The 22,977-nt window shown below is 39.4% G+C and overlaps 2 long non-coding RNA genes across 3 annotated transcripts; both read left to right on the forward strand.

Moving 5' to 3' along the window:
- The first annotated feature begins 10,217 nt into the window (after positions 1 to 10,217).
- LOC120753275 (uncharacterized) lies at positions 10,218 to 14,768 on the forward strand. 2 transcript variants are annotated; one of them, XR_005701041.2, is made up of 4 exons: positions 10,218 to 10,309; positions 10,945 to 11,097; positions 13,411 to 13,628; positions 14,573 to 14,768. It is a non-coding gene; the product is annotated as an uncharacterized LOC120753275 (long non-coding RNA). The 2 variants fall into 2 exon arrangements; XR_005701040.1 differs by lacking the exon at positions 14,573 to 14,768 and having other exon boundaries at positions 13,411 to 14,560.
- Positions 14,769 to 16,675: 1,907 nt separating this feature from the next.
- On the forward strand, positions 16,676 to 22,687 carry LOC120752520 (uncharacterized). The gene is made up of 3 exons (XR_005700738.2): positions 16,676 to 16,809; positions 17,759 to 17,910; positions 22,565 to 22,687. It is a non-coding gene; the product is annotated as an uncharacterized LOC120752520 (long non-coding RNA).
- Positions 22,688 to 22,977: the final 290 nt, after the last annotated feature.

A 22,977-nucleotide genomic window follows, 5' to 3' on the forward strand; every position in this document is an offset into this window, starting at 1 on the left:
GTTTTCAGTCCTTGTTTAGTTACCATTCAGCAAGATCTGTGTGTTTTCCATTTGGTATCACTTATGTTGTACACCCACAAAGGCAGAGATATCCTTTCTGTCTGCTTCCCCACACCACAGAAGCTACTGATCAATAAACAAAGAAGGCTACCTTCTCTTCTCTTCTTAAGTGTCTTTAAGCTCTAGAGTTAGAGCAGAATGAGAAAAGTAACAGAAACACCTCTACAAAACAGAGTCACCACAATCCCCTTCTGACTCAGAAGATAAGGTATGGAAAACATTTTCTTCCTTAGCCCAAAATACCACATAAGCCAAAGATTAAATATTCTTGTTTCCATCTCACAGGTAAAATGAATTGCCTATTTGAACATTTTTAGTGAAAAAAGGGTAAATTCCTGTGTAACTGAAGGTAAAGTCTGGTTTAGGTAGCTGTCAAAACAAGAGAAAAGTCCAGCATGTCAAGACTCTTAGTACTTACAGGTTATTTGTATCTAGTAAGAGTTGAAGAAGTTCAGCCCTTCTGAAAACCAGATCATGTTCATGGGTGGACTAAACCCTTCTCTTAAGCATGGGAATTTTCTGTCATATTTCCTTACTGGCAAGATGATGAGTTCAGACAAACCTGCTTACTTAACCCCACTCCATCCACTGCCCGAAGCTGAGATGAAAAATACAGCTGCAACATTTTCTAGCAGATACTTAAGCTTTCTTTAAAGAATCCTCAGCACTATCAAGCCCAGTTTTCCTCAAAGTCTTTTCAGATTTTTAATTATCTTGGATAATTAAACTTTTTCTCCTTTGCAGCAATTTGTGCCCATTACTCTCTGTCCTGTCCTCAGTGGACATGAATAATGGTTTGCTGCCTTCATTCTTGTTCTAATCTTTGACAAACTGGAAGACCATTAAGTTTTCTCACTCTTTTCTTTTCTATGCACAATCAGCACATCCATGATGTTGATATTTCTGAGAAAATAGTGCAAAATTCAAGGTGCAGCACAATATTAATTATCCTAAATGCACAGAACAAATGTTCTAAATGGCAACTGACAGAGACAAACCTAACCAGAGAAATATTTTGATTGATCATATTTAACCTTTGAGATGTCATGCTTTCTTGCAAGAGCTCAAAAATATTATTTTAGAAACAATCACTTTCTGAAAATAATATTACTGTGACCATAACAAGGTAAAATTGTCTCATTCCTGTTTTGAATTAGAGCAATTGTGAGACTCACAAGATTCTAGTCAAAAGTGGAAGTGTCAGGGCAGAAACTGGCATTTGATTCTAGAAAATATTTTTGTAGAGTTGGCACTGCTGCTCAGTTAATGACTTTATTGTAGGAGATAGAAAAGGTGTTATGTCTATGTTATGATAGATAAGGAGAAACTTTATTGGAATTTTAACTTTTTTTCTGATCTAAAAGTGTTTTCTCTGTGCCTGAGGTACAGAGAAAACACTTTCATATGTTTGTTCTGATTGTGACATTGATCACTGCAGTTTTGGCTGTGATCCCCCGCAGAGATGTAACCAAGTTTTTCCATCAACAGAAGATGCAAAATTTTTGTACAAGCCCATGGCCCAAACACTGCCTCTCCTCTCCTGTGCGCACTCTACTGGGGACCAGATACTGTGTGAAGTGTCACAAATGGTGTGAAATACAAGAAGTGCTGGATCACTTAACAGCAATTTCAATGCTTTATAAAATCTCTAAAGCTGTATGGAATCGTGATGAGATTGCATCAGTTCCCATCAGGGGCTCGGACACCAAAAGAAAACACGTGAGTGTTTTAGTGCTCAGAGTAGTATTTCAATTTTCCAGTTAATCCTCTCTCTACAAGAACCATAAACCCATGATTTATATAGTTAGGTGTCTAAAGTGAAAACATGTACAGAGATATGTGAAGTAAGATGCTGTTCTTATTTATTGCTTGTCCTGTAACAGTGCTCAGTAATCCACTTCAGGGCAGAGCCTGATGTATGAGAAGCACTGCATATACAACTATCAGGGAAGCTGCCTATTTGAAAAAAAGTGTATTCCAAAAATAATTTCCAAGTAAGTTTTTTACATCTAGAAATTTATCTGGCCTTTTGAAATTAGGTGGAAACATCACTTAAAAAAAAAGTTTGATTTATTTCCAGCTGAACTGTTTTGAAAGGAATGGAAATACTGCTAAAAAGGAAAAGCCATCTTTAAATGGTTTAGCAATGTTTTCTTATGAGGCTTCTGAATTCTACTTCCCATTGTAGACAACTTATGGCTGTAGACAGGTAGACATTGTAGACAGGGATGGTTTTCAGTTCCTCACAGAGGTTCTCATTCCAGGTTTTAGTTTTTGACAAAGTGACCAAGTGCAATGTTGGCTTGTATGAACATCACTTAAATGAATGTGACTCCACATCAAAGTACACAAACCTGAATACTGTTATGTAATCTTTTGACCCCAAAGCACTCCTTCTGATGATATCAGAGAGAGGTGAATCGGGGTCTAATGTGGCACACTGCGGCATATTTTCAATAAAGGTGTGCTTTGTGTATGAGCTCGGAAGTGGTGTGATGCACGCTTCTGTGGCTGCTAAGAAATCAAGAAGATGCCCCTTTCCTGCAATGTTTTATGCACAGAGGTGACACAGACTGACATTCCTGGGGCTTTTTTCCAGGTTCTTCTGAGCATTGGGTTAATGGGCTTGACATGTCTTGTATGATTATATCACACCCTTGTCAAGCAAGGATTTTGCTGTAGTGGTGTGTCAGCAGTTATGGGGGAAGCAAGGACCCATCAGCCTCAGTTAGGAAACAGGTTAGAGCCAGCTTTATTGGGAATGGGACAGAAGAGAGCTCTGCATCCACAACCACATCAGTGAACCGGGACTGTGTGTGTCACACTGCACATGGTGCAGGAATGAAAGGAGCAGCTGCTGTTTCTGTAGGGAATGTCTCAATAATGATCTTCAGAAGTCGCCTTTCACTCATCTGTGTGCTGGTTGGGCACTGGGACAGCTCCTCAGGGCAGTGGTCACAGCATGTCTGAGTTCAGGAAGCGTTTGGACAGCGCTCTCAGGCACACAGTGTGATTCTTGGGGTGTCCTGAGCAGGGTCAGGAGTTGAACTTTGTTGATCTTTGTGGGTCTCTTCCAACTCAGGATATTCTATGATTTTATGATTCTAACTCACCTTATCCCTTCACAATATATTGATTCACAACAGCTGACTGTTAAAGGACCCAGAAGCTCAGACTTCTCATTTTTTCCAGAAGGCTAAAGCCTTAATTAGCATGAGCAGTGCTCCAATTCTAGGTAGCTCTTCAATCTTGCAGAGAAAACTATAGCAAGATCCAGGCTGAAACCAGAGGTTGTCAAGCAAGAAATAAAGCTTTATTATTTTTTTTAAATCTTTGTTTATTTTAACAAGTGAACAAAGTGGGTCCTAGAACAATTTATATAAGTAGAAGCTTTAAAATTATTGGTTTTGATACTTAGGTCAGATAGCTAAACAGATTAAGTCACCAGTTGTCTTCTTTATTTCACTTTAATTCTAGGTGGTTTTGTACTATAAAATATATTATAGCAAAACTTAAAGTCTGTCACAATGTCCTGTCAGTTCTTAATTCTTCTTCTTTAGTTTTGCCAGCACATTCTCCTGCCTCAGCTATTTGTTTTTGATATTAATTTTAAAATGTACGTACAGCTGCCAAGTAGATGTACTGGTAAGCATGCTCTGGGGTATGGATAAATAAGACAGAAGCCATAGAACAAAGTTCTTTGAGTAAATATATACTTGAGAGGGTGAAATTGCTTTAATTAGAAAACTGTGCTCAAAGGACATTTGGAGAGATAATACTAGGTAAATCATCAGGGTATAATATCTAGGTATATCATGATGTAGATATTTTCTAGTATTTAATCTGAAGACTCTGAAATGAGCTTCTTTCAGACTAGTAGTGCTGGAAGAGATTGACTAAGGATCTGATAATTTTTAAATTCTCAGTTTTAATTTTTTTTGCAATAAATGTTTTCTCCCTGACACTCACCAATATTAGATTTCTATCCTATTGAAATGCACATTGAAGTGTCCCATTATCTAATAAGTAAATTTGCTAATCTTGTAGGAAAATCACATTTGAATGCAATACATTTTCTGTTCCATAGCTGTGAAGAACTGCACATTCTTTACTCTGTTGTAGCATAGCAGTGTCTCACAGCTTGTCACCCCCAGAAAAAAGTGCTGAGACTCACGAGATTCCTACTTCTCCAAAGTCATTTATCCAAACTGACACGTAGGCTTTAAAAGAAATGTTAGAGCTGGGATGGTTAAAATTGTGTGAGCTTCATAAAATTCCCTTTTCATAAGAGGCACAAAGCTCTTTGTTATGCAGATCTGTCTGTGCCAGTGATGTACTGCATATCTCGTGCTGCTGTTCCTTCCTACCTTCAGTCCCACATTCAGAGAAGCTGTCTAATGTGGGAATAGCAATCTGCAGGTGGGATCTCTAATGTGTATTGAGGTGGCAATAAGCAATTGAAGACATGCTGGGGGTATAAAGTCACGGCTGCTGAGCTTAGGCCACATTTAGTTGGGCAGCTAACTCAAAATAAGAGCAATGACACATATTTTATCCAGTGCTTTTTGAGTGCAAAGCTTTTCACAAAGGTGGTTAGAAAAGCTGTAACAGGAACACTTTGCCTCAGTGACTTGTCCACCCAGGAAACTACCAACGGTGCAGTTCTGCTCTCTGAGCTACTCCTGTCCTTTGAGGTCACTCCCTGCAGGAAAGTGGCTGCATTTCATTCGGAACAAAACTTTAGGTGGGAGAAGAGTAAAGTAGGAAAGATGAGAGAACTGGAATAGTTAATGGCAACTGATCCATGTAGAGTTCTAAGGGCAGCCTGGCTGAGCAGAACCACTCATGTAATGGTTTGAGCAAGTGCCGGATGTAGGTGCCACGGTGAAGTCATGCAGGTGATGGGAGAGAGGTTATTCTGCTGTGGAAGGTGGAGGCAAGATTGGGGTATTTCTGCTGGAGGTGCTTGTCCTTGAGCACAATAAATGTTGACTATTTGTTGTTAGCAGGTGCCTGGGTACTTGGGAAATTCAGATATGGTTGGAGTGGATGTGGGACAGAATTTACCAGATCTTGCTGAGAAAAGGGTGTATCAGCTTTAGGAAAGCCTCCACTTCTGTCTGGACAAGTCAGGACATCTAATTAGTTATTTTGATCTAGTGAACTTTGATTGTCCTGACAAATAATTGCAGGCATGAAATTAAAATCTCTCTTGAGATCACTTCAACCCAAAGACAGGCAAGCAACTGCTAATGCACAGGCAGATGCAACATGTGCCTCCCAACCAGTGGCCTCCCCTCCCCTCCCCTCCCCTCCCCTCCCCTCCCCTCCCCTCCCCTCCCCTCCCCTCCCCTCCCCTCCCCTCCCCTCCCCTCCCCTCCCCTCCCCTCCCCTCCCCTCCCCTCCCCTCCCCTCCCTCCCTTCCCTTCCCTTCCCTTCCCTTCTCTTCCCTTCCCTTCCCTTCCCTTCCCTTCCCTTCCCTTCCCTTCCCTTCCCTTCCCTTCCCTTCCCTTCCCTTCCCTTCCCTTCCCTTCCCTTCCCTTCCCTTCCCTTCCCTTCCCTTCCCTTCCCTTCCCTTCCCTTCCCTTCCCTTCCCTTCCCTTCCCTTCCCTTCCCTTCCCTTCCCTTCCCTTCCCTTCCCTTCCCTTCCCTTCCCTTCCCTTCCCTTCCCTTCCCTTCCCCCCCCCGTCCCCTAAATGTCACGAGTTTCAACTCCTAACACTGCAGGTACTTAAAATAGTCACACTCCATGCTGTGGAACCTTTTCACCAGGAGAAAGCTTTCACCAAAGTGAAAGAGAAAACATTTCAGAAGCTAGATTTTGCCTGGTTGGCTTTTTATTATAATAATTTTTCTGCTTTTATTTTGTAGATTATACTCCCCACTGCTTTTCTCCTACATAAAACATTGCAAGATTAAAATATATTTGCATGCATGGTCTGTGATACCTTTTTATTCCTGTTTTAGTTGACATAAGATTTCTTTTGCATTGTCATTCAGTGCTTCCAGAAGTCTCAGAGGCAGTGCAGTCACTGACTCTTTGTGTCTTTTCTGAGATTTCCAATGATGAGAAAATTTCATTTTATGTGGAGCATAATTATTATTTTTTTTCCCAGTAGGTTCTGCTCTCGGATGTTAAATTACTCTTCTATTTCATGTTTTTATCTTCGTTATTTCAAGGGGAGTGTGAACAAGGGTAATCCTTCTTTTGATCCAGTGTGCAAAGGGATGCAGTCAGCAGTGTCTGTACCCAAGGCTGGGGGAGGAAGGGCAATGAACAACGCCCAGCATCCTTCCCTGTGGTCAGGAAAATCCTCTGCCAACACAATTGCACTGTGGCAGATATTAGAGAGAGGGAGTCTCCACAGACCTCACTGTCAAGTTTCTTTTTAGGTGCCTTCACTGTTGCGCAGAAGTTTCTACAAAGCAACAACTTATTTTATGAGACAGGATCAGAGGGAGCCACGGGAGGGGGAGGGACTATCTAGGACTTTATTCTTCTTCTGCAGAATAAGAAGCTGCTGCTGTGAGTGCCTAAGTCAATGAAGCATTGAATTTGCCATCTCCCTGGGCTTGGATCATTAGCTGCAGTCTTATTATAGGTGTGCAGGCTAATCTAGGCCTGTTCCAATTCTCTGGGTAGTTGAAACATGGGAGAAAAGCCCCATCCACAACCAAGTTACTTTCCTTTGAGCAGCAGGGGCTGTTTTCCCTGGAGCATGTTATTGTGCTGTTATTAAGAGCACAAATGTTTTCAGAAAGGGAAGACTTTACACAGCAGAGATTTTGGAAAGTGTTGAGCAGAGCTTGATGACATGTAAAGTTATGTACTGTTTTTTTTGAAATAAACTTGCTACTGAGCATGATTGACTATATTTCTTTTTAATGATTGCATCCAGAATGAAAATGATGGCTCGGGGGGCTTGGATATGATGATCAAGATGACTCCCATCTGAGGCAGAATCACAGTTTAGGGAAAAAGATCTTCACAGAAGAGGAAAGCTGCAAAACCAACAAAGAGTATATGTATATAAGGCATAATTTCCTGGGAAGGAGGGGAAGGTACAGCAAACAAGAAAGCAGAATTCTTTCTTAATGACAGTAAAGTGCTGTAGCCCTGGCTCTCCACAGCTGTAAATAGGTTTAGCTCCAAGAGGTAAACAAAATCCTCTTGAAGCCTGTCTTTTGTTAACAATAGTAACCTTTTCCAACAAAGTCTAGCTAGAAATTCACTTCAAATAAGGTGTCTCAAGAATAGGCTTATTACGCCCAACATGGTCATGGTCAGTCATTTGGATGGGGGATATTGTACATTGTGATCTAAACATATAGTGAATGACTTCAAACACTTCTGTAAGGACCTGCTCTTAGAAACCTGACTTTGAGTCAGGTTTCTGACTTCAAGAAACTTGACATGGAGCCTGGCTGTCTTTTTGATCATAAGCATTAGTGCTAATAAAAATAATCTTGAAATATAGAAATCAGGAACTTGAAACAGTGGAGATGAGTCTGTTGCTACCTAATTGATGGAAGTAATTTCTAGTGGAACAAAATAGCATTTGTTTTTCATAGGTCAGTTCTGAAACAACTAGTAAACATAAGCATAAAATGGTATCAAATATAGAAAGTTATAAAACTTAGATGGCAAATATATTCCCACCAGGAAAACCGGCAAATGTAACAGGGAGAGCATCAAGGCTGTCAGAAGAGGGTTGTGAGATTCTAGTACTGATAACTTAGGATATTTCACATACTATAGCAAAAAACTTGTTAGGTGATGTTACTAGATTATGGTATTATTTACACCAAACCCAGAGATAGCTGCTGTATTTTTCTCTAATTTATGTTGATAAAATCTAGGACAAGAGTTGGCGCAGAATGTCTTAGAGCAATTCTTTCAATGAAACCTCATGATCTTGTCTTTGGTTTTTTTTCCCAGCATTGAATGGGAATTCTCTGTATGCTCAACTAACATGGAGCTTCATCTTCTTCATGAGCCTTGTGTTCTTCCCAATGAACTCATGGCAGAATTGCTTCCAGGACTCCAATTAAGTGAGTTATGATATTTCCAGTAAGATTTTTGAGACACCCTAAAATAATATAGTGGCTGATGAGTGGCGCTGAAGCATTTACAGTGTATTTAAGATATATTATTTCTATATACACAACTGTTCTTCAAACTGTGGGGCTCTGGAAATATGTAATAGTGCATGTGTGAGATTAACTAGGTTGGAAATGCAAACACAGATCAAAACTTCATCCCTCAACTACACAGTAAGATGAGAGTGGAAATGTGGGAATGTGTGGAAAACCTGCTTTTTCTTACCAGCTGAGAAAATTGCTGTTTGCATTTGGGAGCATATTTCCCACAGGGACAAACGCTGTGACTGCTCTGGAAGGCAGAGATGCATCTGCTGCCTCTATGTTACCACAGGAGTTTGTGAAGCCCTACAGTCAGTGGAAGAACATGTGACACTCAAAATGACATTCAACCACCATGTGGTTGGTTGGAGAAAAGCAATGAAATATCAGATTCAGGGATCTCTTATTTTTTCTTCTTAATCTGTATTTTTTAACTCTCCCCTTTTCACAAGGGATTGTCATGACATATATTTTTCTTGAAGTTCATAATCACGATGTGATAAATTATTTTTCTGCTGCAGCAATACCTTCAGCAAGAAGGTCTTAAGTTGGAAATGCCTCACCTGATGGACCAGAAATGTCGGTATCAACATGTGAGCTTGCTCTAACCGTGGAGATTTAATGCAGTCATAATGGACAAAATAAAATCTAGAGACTTAAGTCTCTTCACTGGCCAGGTCAAATCATTTTATAAAGAAGGAAAATAAGCCATAATAAGCAGGAACTCATTTTCTGTTTATGGATTGAATATGAACATATCATTGGCCTTGATTTCAATACCAGATGGTTTGTTGGATATTGGACTCTCTCAAGAGGCAGCTAGTAAGTGGTTTCTGATTTTCTTACTGCATGTTTGAGATTATCTACAATATCTCAATCTTTTATTCCCCTGTTCTTAATTAAAAGAAATACAGTTTTTAACATAAAAGTTTAGTTCCTCTAGAGCCTGTAAAAGCATAAACTCAGGCTTCACTTTTTTCAGTACTAACATCTCTTCTGAGTCTTAGAATAGCTAGAGTATTTGGGGCAGATAAACACAGAAACAGGCATCCAGAGAAAATTGATTTAGTGCTTCATGGCAAGGCTACTAAAGGAAATGACAGTCTTTTATATCCACCTTGATCAAGAACTTATTTCTGTGACATTCATTCAATTCTGCAATTTCTATTTCAGATTAATAAACAGATCCAGAGGGACAGAATTCCCACAACACCCACAAAACATCTCATTCAGCCATTTCTAGAAGTTGCTGCATAGCATTTGCTTTCAGTTTTGTTGCTGAATTTGAGGTATTTTAAAATGTCATTACCTTCTGTGGCACTAAGAATTTTGCAGTAAGCAAAATGTCACTAGGTATGTGAATTCCCTCACATATTTGCTTTCATGCCACTGGTGTAGGTCAGTTCATTCTTTCTGTGTGAACCATGGTTTGTTTTTTTTTTTTCAATTACCAAGATACTTGGCTGTTAAAGTATGTAAATCCTAAACTACTTTTTTTTTTTTTTTTTTCCCCCATGTGGCTCATTGCCTCTCGTATCTGCTAGTTAATAAATTTAAACAATTTTTTTGTTGATGAAAGGCAACCACTGCATTTTCTTCTGCCATTTCAGAGAAAGGCCCACAAATTAATTTATAATTTATATCATAGCCTACAAACTTAGTTCTTGCCAACAAATCAAGCCTTCTCCCGGACCTTGGAGAATCATCTGTGGTGAACAACTGTGTGGCAGCCGCCTTGCTTTGGTTTGTCCATCCCCCATACAGGTTTTCATATTAAGCTACTCTCAGCTCTATTTGCAGAAACCTTAAGGATTTTTTCAGAGGCTTTTCTTATCCATGTAAAGTTTTTTGCAAAGGATTGTCATGTGCTTGCCCTCCCAGTAGTTTTCTCAGCTGTGTTTCTAACAGGGTGCTTAATTCATCACTTACACTCAGTTGCTGGTGATGTAAGTAATTTAAACTTCTCCTAATTAAGTGATTCCCAGAGAAGTTTCCTGAATACCTCTCAACTATTTATTTGTGAAACCCATTGAAGTTAGGACCTCTGGCAGACAGAAGCTGCCATCTCTCCTGATGACCCTGCTGATTCCACCTATCTGCACCAAAGGTATTTGTGCCTCTCATTCTTCATCTAGCAGTCCACGTCTATGTTACTGCAACTGTGACCAGCTTTCCCTTTTTCACTGAAGGTCTAGAAAAGAAGAATCACAGCACATCACCACAGCTAACCACGTGCAATGATGATTTACTGCAAATATTAATAATTTAGATAGTGACATATACATGCCAGTTCAGAAACAAAAATTATTTCTATTAAATATAACAGCTTTCATTCCATTTTCCATAAATTCAGATTGTTCTACAGTTGTCTTACTGGCATTATTCACTCTTAAGCTGAAGATAGGTGTCCTTCAAATAATGTAGCAAAATTTCTGAATTGAATCAAATAAATTATAGACAAAGAAAGACCCATAATGGAACAGAATTGTTTCAATTAACATTTATCTTGTTCAGAGAGTGTTAATGACACAAGTAGGGCTGGGGAGTTAAAATGTTGGTTTAGGAAAGCAGGGTCAGTGAAATCCCCAGGGGCTGCTCTTGCTGTCGGTCCTGTTCTCAGCAGGAGCAGGGCTTGGTCTAGAAAGTTCCCAGTAGTTTTCCCTCACCAGGCCCATAATTCTTCTCAAAGTGCTTTTTTTTAATAGGTGACAATTTCCATCCTACCCATTCTGTCTCTTTCAGAAGACCTGGATAAGCCCAGCCTTGCATCAGATGAGGGGCAGCTGTGCAATACCTTGGTTGTGCCAAGACTGGGGACGGATTGCCCCCTCCAATGCCCCATCCTGTAGCCATGGGAGCTGCAGGGGGAGTTCTGACAGATCACAGGGGTGTCAGGTATGCAAGGAGACAGCTCCAGCTTCTAGGGAGTCTCTCTTTTGGTCTACCCACAGAAGTGCTGGTGAGCAAGCTGCAAGTGTGGCTGCTGTATGGCCTGGTACCAGCTCATGGTCCTCATTTGCAGCTGAGGTTTCAGAGCGACTCTGCGGATAAACACCATATGGTATAGGAACATTGTACTTTGAGTTGTATTTTATCACACCCCTTTATAATGCCTTCTTATGTATTTAATCAAACTACCTCTGTTTTACAGTGGGAGGTATGCTAGATATATATATATATTTTTTTTGTTTTTCTTTTGTGATATTTCACTCTGGCTTTGAAGTTCTTTGCATGAAACCAAAAGGCAAAACAAAACTCATGGGCAGTGCATTCCCAGTGAGAAAGACAAAGCTTTCTTCCTAGGAAATCTCACTTAAAGAGCTACTTTGGCCATATGGAGAAGTTGTTGTGTCTCCCTAAGCACAGAACTAACAAGGCACAACTGTTAACTGAAATGACAAATTCTTTCTATTTAGTGTTAGAGAGAGATTCTACATTGACAATATCTCCCTTGGCTGTGCCATTAAAATGGAGCAGGAAATAAGAAAACCAAAGTGATAAAGAAAAATATTGCTCATTATGGAGGGCCCAAATGTTTTGTAGAATCAGGCATTGATCCACTTGACTTCAGGGAGCACAGCATTGCATTGGTTGCTGGAAGGGTTGCAGTGCACTGTGTTATCAAGTTTTAAAGAGGTCTGTGACCTTTTTAAATTACTACAAAATTGCAGCAGGTTAGCAAAATGCCTTGCAACTTAGAGTGGAAAAAAATTTAAATATTTTATGTTCCCTGAATAGCAGCAGAAAGTACATATTTATTTCATGTTGTAATAAACTTTAACTTTGTTTTCTAGAAGCAGCCTGCATCCAAAAAACTATGCTTTTAATGGAATTATTAAGAAAAAACCTGAAAAAGTTATTAAAGCTTTATGTGAATGGCCAAACAGGACATTGCTTAATTCCTTTCTATTTGTCTTCCTTCAAAGATGATATTGTAGCAATAATAGATGTAAGGCAATAATGGATACAAGCCCAGTAGAAATATTAATAAAATCAAGGAGATCATAAATCTAATCATGCTGAGGAAAATATGAGTCTTATTCGGACTTTTTTAATATTGCTGGACAAAAATCAGGAGTGTCTCCGTAGCTACCAGTAGAGGCATCTATGAGGAAGGGATAGAAAAAGCCTTGTGCCTTGTAGGAAGAATAAAAAACTGTAAAAATATTGCATGTGTTAGATATTGCATGTGTTAGTTCAAATGTGAACAGAATAATAAATTATACTGCAAAATGAAAGAAAGGTGTAAAAACGAGCACATTTTATAAGCCTGAACTAAACCATATTTGAAGTATCTTGGGGGGCTTTGCAAATTGGGAATGTTTTACCAAGTAATCTCTGGCTCATTCCTAATTCCTCTGCTTGTCACTGTGACGGGTAGAGTATTATTGTTCTTTTAAATGAACATTTCACAAATGGCCTTTGTTTGACTGAACTGAAAAACTCATTTGTTAAACAAGAGGGGATCTTCACGGCTGATACAAATAAATCAGATGTTTTCTGAATAGGTGTGCTACAACACCAACGGTGTGTATGCTTGACAATTTAGGAGAGGGACAGCATACACACGGTCCTGGCCTCTTGGCCATGCTGAATATTTAAAAATATGATGGCGCGTCACCAAAGATTTTCTTTGTTGTTTTGTAATTTTAATAAACAGCTTTAGTGACTGGTTACATCACTTGAGCCTTTTCAATCAGGTCGCAGCAGCTGTTTAATTTACAGCACAGTTAGGATCATCCTCTAAACCTGTGGGCTTTTGAGCAAAATAATCAAGTGTGAATGATTTCTGTCTTTCAGATACCATTCAGTAAGTGTTGTTGTATTACAGCTTTCAGGCTTTGGATTAGCAATGTGCATCTAAGTAAAGCAGTCGATAAGGTTGGGTATGTAAGAATATCTGTCTGCCTCTGACAGGGCACAAGGCTTTTTCTTTCAAGACATTAAGACTAAAATGAGCAGTGCAGCTTGGCAGGTGCACTGTGTTCTGGCGAGGCAATGACATTAATGATTAACTGCTTTGGGTCATTGCTTTGATATGCCCATTCACAGACAATCCTGTAAGATGTCAGAGAGGCCAGTTGAGACTTGTTTTACATTGTGTTCTGCAAGTGATTAATTGGTGGATAAAGATCTTATCTATCTATCTATTTATTTATTTATTTATTTATTTCAAATAAAGTCACTATAGGCTTGTACCATCCACAGGTATGAACCCGGTCGATGTACTGTACTGGAGAGCTGAACAAGTGCAAAAGTCTGATCTCTTCTGTAACCATCAGCTGGGGAAGTGCTAGAAATGTATGACTCAGCTGGAGGAGTTATCAGTTCCTGAGATCTGATCTTGTGTCTGAAACCCACTGGAGAATACTATTGCTAATTATTCCACAAACTTTGTCTGCATATTTGAAGGTGAAAATGTGAAGGTCTGCATTTCCAAATTCTCTGGAGACCCACAGCATCAGGAGTGCTGAGGGGATAATATGGGGTCTGGGCATCACCAAAACCCATGGTTTGGTCTTTTGTAACATAGAAGTGAGTTTCAAAATGTTAGCTTGTATTTTATATGTATTAGTTTACATATATGAATGTACAATTTTTTTTATGATTGAATTTCCAGAACAATTGGTGTGTTGAGGTTGCTTCATATGTAGAAATTGGTGATTAATATTCCAACGTAGATTAATATTTGTGAAGTCAGAGAGGTCTGACTTCAAAATTGTGTTCAAATGAGAACTGCAAAAGATTACACAGTTCTAATTTCCCCTAAGACAAGGAGGCCTTCCCTCTGACAAGCAACAGAGTATTATTGCCCTAACACTGGTGTTCACCTTCCTTATGGCGTAGACAGTGCACCATGAATAAATAATGAAATGATTTCTTTGGCATTGTCTTCCAAGAACAAAACCCACTGGTAACTCTGAAATGCAGCTATTACATAACCCACCATGTACAGCCAGACTATTTTGGTATTGTGCTTTTTGTAATTACTGCTCAGACATATGAAGCTATTTTTACAAAACAGGCCAATAACATTCTTTCACTGGAGGATCATTCCTGATGGTCACGTGTGTCTTGTATGCAGAACACAAATATGGTAGGCAGCAGTGATGTTGCTAAATATCTGATATACCATAATGCAAAACTGCCATCTACAAGTCATCCATATAATTTCCTATCATTTCTTTTTTCTAGGAGATTCAGATATGCTTGTCTTAATGCACTCAGTTCAATTTCTCATTTAAAGTGGATGTCACTGATTTCATACCTGACAAACAACTTAAAAAGTAAACAACAATGTAATGATGCGGTCTCCTTCCATTCTTGTGTCCACGGAGATATAACAGTTTAACTCTTTTCTGGTCTTTAGGTCTAATATATTCTGAGAACAGCGGCATTTCCTCCTCCTTCTATCTTCCTAGAAAGAATTTTACTACTCTATAGCACATGAGCACCCTGACAACCTTCCTAAACCTGTGTGGAGATGGATGTGGAAGCTATTTTGTTTCAAGATAACCTTTCCCCTATGATGCTGTAAGTCTTGAAAACTATGGACCTTTCATAGGCAGTGCCTTCTTAGAAAAGACTCTAGTTGTGTTTTTGTATGCAGTTCTCAGATGTTTCTGTTTTGACTAATATGAAAGAAATCTGTTTTTGTCAATTCTTTATTTAAAAATCTACGATTAAAAAAAAAAAAAAAGAAAATCCCTGCAAGACGGGCAGTGTTCCCCAATCTTACTCCACTTTTGCTGCCCTGTTCAATTCAGAAGGGTCAGAGATATCCCAAAACTCTACAAATTATGACTTCAGTGCTTTCACTGTCAGTTTGTGAAGATATTTGTAATTAATGTGATTAATTTGTTATTATTTTTTATTATTATTATTTTTTTTTAATTAAGCAAATAATACTGAAATGTGAAGGAATTTTGTATACATGGAGTATACACAGAAAATAGCCTTTACTGTCTGACAGATTTCTTTAAAGGAAATTACTGGTTTGATTTGAATAAAGATATTAAAAGAATTTCAATATGGCAAAAAAAACCCAAAAAAACATAGAAATATAGGATATTCCAGAATTTCAACCACTCATAAAAGTTTAATTTGCCCAATGTGTGCATATTTTTTGTCATACTGTTTTATTGCTGTACTCATATTCTTTTTCCCTTTAAGAAATCTGCCACCTTCAACATCTCTTTGACAAGTTCCATCATCGTCATCTTACACTGAGAAGGTTTCAGCTTCCATCTTAAGGGATGTGTTGGTCAAGAGGTTTGTTGTCGGCTTTTGGTGTGATTGTTGGAAGACCCAGAATAAGAGGTTATTTCTGGGGACTGTGGTTCAGAAATATCCAGTTCTGGAAAGGTCAGATTTTTTTTTTCTTGCAGGTTTTTTTCTTTCCTTTCTGAATACCTCCTGGACTAGGCTTTGTACTGCTGTGGGTCCTGTGGTGGATGATCAAAGCTTTTCTGTGTAAGTCAGCAGCCTCTGGGCTGGGTTTCACTTGCAGGTGTACAGAGCTCTGTACTCTCTGTACAGAGCCAGAAGGATGAGTAGGGAGACGGGTATGTGCAGTGGGGAGGGCAGAAAGGCAGTGTTGAGTGTTTGAAGAGATGGGTTCTCCATGGTTTGCATCGTGAAGGCACTTTTATTGAACATTCTGCTGGTTTATATACTTTTCAAGCATAACAACTACATCTGTTTCTTAGTAACATTGCTTCACTATGGGCTAGTACAGACTTGTACAGGCCTGTACTGTCTTGCATACACACATACGTACATACACCTTGATCTTTTCCTCCTTCAGGGTCTTGCCTCAACTTGCCAGGGTTTGTAACCCTCTAGCACATCTACTTCTGTAATGAGTTCAGCAGTACTTTGAGTCCTGCTTCTGAGTTGTATTCCCACAAGGCAGCTTGTCCCAGTGATGCTCAGCTTCTGTCCAATACCCTGGATTTTAGCAAGCTCCCTTTGTTTACATCCCTGCTAACTGGGCATTCCATTCTGAAGTGGCAAAGGCTTGTCTGAGAATTTAAAATAACATATTCTAGGGGACAGAGCTCAATGTCTCTGGTGACTTCTCAGATCTCATTTTCTCTTGATATTAAACCAAGACATTTCAGATCCTCTCTGGCATTTCAAGTGAGTTTTGGTTTGGGAAATCAGACTGTAAAGGTAACACATCTATCATGATTGTTATACAAAGTTCACATTCTGCTTGGAGCAATTTTTGGAAAAATATTTCACAGTGTTTTCAGGCATGTTATTCTGAGAGGATCTTTTGAACTAATTTCTAATTCCTCTCTGTCTACACTAATTGATTCACCTTTAACCCCGTTCAGATTGAGGAACTTCTGATGCAGCTGTGAGATGCTGCTTCATTAATATAGCACTGGCACAGCAGAGTAGCAGTGTGTTCATTGCCTGAATTGCTGGATTTACTTTTGTTGTTTCCTGGTTAATTAGAGCTATTACAGAACAAAGCTACCTGGATTTAACCTGCAATCCTCAGAGCTGACAAATAGGAAAGAAGACGGCCACCAGTAAGACACTGTATTGTGGGATACCAGGTTTGAAAGCCAGGAGAAAGAAGGGCTCATTTCTCAGGTACTGTCATAATCTTTGGCATTCGCTCAGGGTGTAGAAAAAGAACAAACCTCAAGATAAAATATTCCCTTTCTAAGCTGCTTGGAATGGAAACATGTATGATGGAAAAACGATGGCAACAGAAGGGTGAACACATAATAACTTTACTCCTGACCACTTGAAGAGAATAGACCAATATTTTTGCTCTTTGATTTCTCAAGAGAAATCAATAAGCCTGGTCATTTGATGCCAGATCCTTGGAGACTAAGGCTGATATCTTTCAGAGCAAAATGCAGTACAGTTGTACAACTGATGAAAATCATTGGTTGTGAACACAACAAATTTTAAATTACTTATTTATACTACCAATGGAGCCAGAGTGATATTATTTTGTGGGTGAAATACATTTAATTAAAAACTGAGCTATGGGAGAAGAACAAAACTTTTTTCAGTTTACAACTTTATGGATAGTTGAGGCTGCAAAGAATGGAGGAAAATATTCAAATATCTGAATACAACTTCTCAGTGAATTTGGAGTTAACTTTGGCTTTGTTTCAAAGTAGCACTTTTCTATTAAAAAATGAATCTAAATTAAATATACAGATTTACATCCATACTCTTGTCATCTTTTGATTGAACAAAACAATCTAAGCTTCCCACCTACTTTGCTGCAGCTAGACAGAAAAACATAATTATTTTTCAAGAGGGAAGCCACTTTTTCTCACAGTAATGTGGCCATTATTCAATCACCTTTCAATCAGCCTAAGTGGCCATAGTCACTATATCTCCCTGGTTTGTTTGCATCTAAAATATGTCAATATCTCTTTCTATTAAAGTGAAATATGACCATTGTAGCAGTGTATTCTCATTTCAGATTTACTTTTAATGAAACTAAGTAATTATATTTAAAAAATCTATAAATTAAAAAATACATGTCAATAACTGTACTAAGTACAGTTCATAATTACAGGTAAGCTGTGCAGAGAATGTCATGCTCCCAAAACACCAAGTCTCTGCAGAGGACTATGAAGTCAAAAGACACCTGATACAGAGGTGCTGAAGTGGCAGTACTTTTAAATCTGCTCTCACTATGGGAACTGATGACCTTTCTGGGACTAGAAGGTAAATATGGAATGAATTCATGCCCTGTGGTCTTTCTCTGAATATAATTATGTTCGAGATGCAAATGAGCCAAGACGCGAATGACAGTGAGGGAAAAAAGGACTGGGGTGTGCATGGGGACCCAAACATCAATAGATCCCTCAAGTGTGTTTTCATCTTGACAGAGTATGTGATTGGAATTAGCATTCAACTCCTTTATGACTCTGGCACTGTTAAACGTAATTTGGCACATGCTTGAAATGGGTAGGTTTCTGCAAATGTGAGGAATGGAAACCATCTCCTGGAAACAAGGACTTGTTATCCTGCTACTGAAACACTGTGTTCTGCAGACCACAGCGATGGGAGGGCAGAGACAAGAACGAGAGCAGAATATTCTCTTCCTGATCTGGACAACTGTCTACAGCTGGGGAGCCAGGGATGAGTTAAAACTGAGATGGAAGGCAAGCCCCTTAATTTTCCATCTCAAGGAATAGGCAACGGTGTGTTACCTGGGAAGGAACTCCTGACTGTATAATACAGGAGGCGCACCAAATGCCCAGTTCAGGAATTTATCATTTTGCAAGTCTTATGGTTATTACAGGGAATGAAAGTGCTGCATTGTGCACTCACTGGAGACTCAGAGGTATCACTGAATGAGCAAAGAATGATTACACTATAGAAACGATTCAAGGAATAGCTTTGAATCAAGCTTTTGGTGGATTCAGGGTTACAGACTGTTATAGTCCTGATCAGTGTATAGATTTTCACTTCATTTTGAAGCTGGATAGAACCTTAAAGATCATCTAGTTCCAACCCCAAATAATTCATACGGATAGCACACTTTCCCTGTCATGTGAATAAATCATTTATAGTATCTCTTTTGCTGCCCTGAGAGGCAGCTGTCTTGAAATAATCATAATTTGGCTCCATGTTCAGGAAATACATACTCAGACCTGTTGCTAATCAAGAAAAATACACATGTAGTGAAATTCTTCAAGTCATTTTGGTAGAACATGGTAACCAGACTGTGTAAATAAAGAAAAGCCCATCTCTCATCCAGGTAGATCAGTTCAAATTAGTAGTACCTGGGCAACTGTGTATGTCTCTGTCTGGGCATTTCCTCATCTTTTCTTCCGCCCTGTGCTGTTCTTAGGATCCCGAATATCCTCCTGTAACTGTATATTTCAGTGTCAGGTCATCAGTGTCAAAGTATAGAACTGTCTCAGCTGTTATTTTGTTACAGTTGCAATATTTTCTGGCCTTCCCCCCTCTCTCCCCTCTCTCCCCCACCTCCTTCCTTCCTTCCTTCCTTCCTTCCTTCCTTCCTTCCTTCCTTCCTTCCTTCCTTCCTTCCTTCCTTCCTTCCTCCTTCCTTCCTTCCTTCCTTCCTTCCTTCCTTCCTTCCTTCCTCCTTCCTTCCTTCCTTCCTTCCTTCCTTCCTTCCTTCCTTCCCTATCCTTCCTTCCTTCCTTCCTTCCTTCCTTCCTTCCTTCCTTCCTTCCTTCCTTCCTTCCTTCCTTCCTTCCCTTCCTCTATCCTTCCTCCTGACTTCCTTCCTTCCTTCCCCTTGGGTCCTTCCCTTCCTCCTTCCTTCCTCCTTCCTCCTCCTTTGTCCTGAATCCTTCCTTCCTTCTTTTCCTTCCTTCTTCCTTCCTTCCTCCTTCCTTCCTTCCTTCCTTCCTTCCTTCCGTCCTTCCTTTCCTTCCTTCCTTCCTTTCCTTCCTCCTGTCCTGTCCTTCCCACCTTCCTTTCCTTTCCTATCCTTCCCCCTTCCTTCTTCCTGTCCTTTCCCCCCGGGTCCTTCCCTTTTTCCTGCTCCCTTCCTTCTTCCTTCCTTCTCTTCCTTCCTTTTGTTTTTCTAGCCTTTTTTTTCCTTTATCTCTTTCTCACCCTTCGGTTTTTTTTTTTTTTTTCTTCCTTTTTTTTTCTTCCTTTTTTTTTCTTCCTTTTTTTTTCTTCCTTTTTTTTTCTTCCATCTTTACATTCACATTGCAGTTAGAATTTTCCTGGACCTGATCTGTCTAAAGGCACAGAGAGTCACAAATAACTTGTCTTTATGAGGATGTCTTTGTTCCATTACTTTCTACTTTGTATTAGCTCATTTGTGCTGGAACCACCTCAGTAATCTTGCAGTCAAGGTGCCCACGAGCCTCTGCAGCCATTTCAATGCTAAGGGCAGACTGCCTTCAGCACTTGCATGCCACTTCTTCAAAATAATTTCTGTAAGTATTTGTTCATTATGAAGCTGGCAGTGCCTTGGAACTGCACCTTAGAAATAATGAAAATATTGCACTGGTGTGCACTGCTCAGAGAATCACAGAATCCCAGAGTAGTGTCGAGAGCCTGGCTGAAGTCAAGGTAAACAACAACCACCACAGCTCTTCCTTCATCCTGCCATGCCATCACAGAAGGCTGTCAGATTGGCCAAGTATGATTTCCCTTTGGTGAGTCCATGCTGACTACTCCCAAAGACCTTCTTTCCTTTTACATGCTGCTTGATGACCTTCAGAATGTTATCTTCCATCACCTTTCCAGGGATGGAGGTGAGGCTGACTGCCCAGTAGTTTTCCTGGGTCCTCCTTCTTGCCCATTTTGAAGAGGGGTGTAACATTTACTTTCATTGTTTTCTGACAATCAGACCCCTGGGGTCAACAGAATCAAACAGGTTGTTGCATCCAGCTGGTGCTTCTGTGCATCTGGAGATATGGTGATCCATAGCTACATCCGGGCAAAAATCCCCAAACATCTTTTCCACCAGTTATGACTGGATTCTCTCATCCAGTCAGAGCTATTTTCAAATTCTGTGTTACCTTACAAGCTGCTCACCCCAAACTCCCCTTGTTCTTCCTCCACTGGGCAGATGTTTAAATACTGACTCTCTTTATCTTGCCCATTAGGGCCAGTTGCCTTTGGGAGTCTTAATGAAGTGGGATAATGTGGGAAAAGGATATGGCAGAACACTTCTACTCCAAGAGTAAGAAATGTGCAACTCCTGATTTACTGTGGATCCAGGGATTTGGGGATTGTTTAGAACACAGTAAGGTGAGGTTTTGTTCCCCCTTTTCATGCAAAATGACGCAGACCTGGTTAAAGCCTTATGCGTTGTGGGGAGTACATTTATCATCAATATCCCTTGACAAAAAAGGGTTAATTACAAATTTGTGGTACTTTGATGTTTGAGTCTCCTAGCAACAGTGGTTCCTCCGAAGATGACCCCTGTAATTTCAGAGTGCCTGAACCTGGACATTTTAGATAGCTTTCTATGGATGTAATGAACTTTAAATAAGCCTTTCCTTTATGAAAGCCTCATTTCCCAATAACCAGATTTTATTTCCAAATCTCATGATAGCTTAATGATAAAATATGATAATAGTTCCGCTTATTGTGAGTAGAATCACAAAGAAGGTAAGTGGTTTCTTATTCATAGGTGCACCTGAATTGATGTTTAATAACTAGCTGTTTTTTAAAACTTGTCTTTGAGGTTAAGAAAAGAAGCTTCTATTTACTGAATGAAGGGTTTACACCCAATATCTATTATTATTCGTATACCTGAGATCCTACTGCATGACTGTTAAGTAATTTTACTTGACTTTCTTATTTCTGAATTTCAGATTTCATTCCAAATTTTTCTCCCACCCCATTTTCAAAACTCACGCTTTTCCTTTTTTCTGCGAAATGGAAAATTTTAATGAAAAGTCCTCTAAGGGCTTCAAAACTAACTGGAGGCTTCAGAGAGGTAGATATGAGTTGTGCACTGCTATGTCATGGGGGACCTTCAGGGGTCTCTCCTGGCTCCAATGCTGCTTGGTACTTTTATTAATGGACTGAACGATGGTATGGAAGTGATGCTTGCTCACTTTGCAGATTCTCTGGATGAATGGATGAGTATTTAAGCTGATCTTGATGTGTGAAGGAACAGGATGCAATCTGATGAGGATGAAGACCTGCACTCATTCAGGAATAGTTAATTACCACCATTCTCCATGGCAGTATTTAAAAGCTATGTAGATGTGGCACCTGGGGACAGGATTTAGTGGAGGACTTGGCAATGTTGGATTAGTGGTTGAATTTGATGACCTTTATTTTCCAAACAAGTCTGTTTTTTCTTTTTATTAAGAAAAACAGATGCAGATGAACTGGTCAATGTTCTGTGTTATTCAGGTTTCAGATACCTAGATCATGAGATATAGAAGCCTATATTTAGCATTTGACAATATAGAGGTATATTTTACATGAAATTAGAAATGCAGCTGGGTCCAGAGGCTGATAACCTGCATAATGAATCTAGTGTGCTTATTTTTGGTATGTGCAGTCTGCTCTGCAGTTATTGGTTGCATTTTATTGGCTGCATATATTGCCAAAAAATGTGTAGAGGGATCCTCTTCCACATGCCTTATTAATGGATTCCCATTTTTTCCCTCAACATTTATTAGTGTGTTGGACAAATCTTAAATGAATTTCTAAATTGGTATCAGGATGTTGAAGGATGAGGGTGAGGCAAAAAAAGGTGGGGAGGTTTGTATTCACGTGGTACAGGTTTATGGTTATGCATACAAAAGTACAACATTGTCACCTGGGAAATGGAAGTGATTGAATGGAAAAGTGAATTAAATCATGCACATTTCTAGCCAGCTGTTGTCAAGTATTGAAAGCAGTTCAATTTGGTCTATTGCAGGATATCAGAAGAACCACAAGAATTGGTGCACTGATCTATTTGAACACATCTGAAATTAAATGGCAACATTAACAATAAAATACTGCTGGGTGAGAAGCGCACATCCTCTGCTTTAGCAAAAAACAAAACCCATGAGCATGCAGCACATTTCTCTTTCCCTGACGACATTCCCCCATCCACTGAAGTAGCAGGTTCCTCTGTATTCTCATCAGAGCTCTTTGCACACATCAGTGGCAATACCAAAGCACAAAGCAGCAAATTAATAGAAACATTTTCATTCTGATAAGTGCAAAGAAGTCGATCAGTTACCTTCTATTGTAATTAAATAGCCATTGTAACACTTGTCTCACCAAGGGAAAAATGACTGGCTTTGTAGGGAAATACATCATATTTTGAAGCGTCTGATAGTGTAT

The sequence above is a fragment of the Hirundo rustica genome, chromosome 5 (assembly GCF_015227805.2).
Source record: "Hirundo rustica isolate bHirRus1 chromosome 5, bHirRus1.pri.v3, whole genome shotgun sequence".
In the NCBI taxonomy this organism is placed as follows: Eukaryota; Metazoa; Chordata; class Aves; order Passeriformes; family Hirundinidae; genus Hirundo; species Hirundo rustica.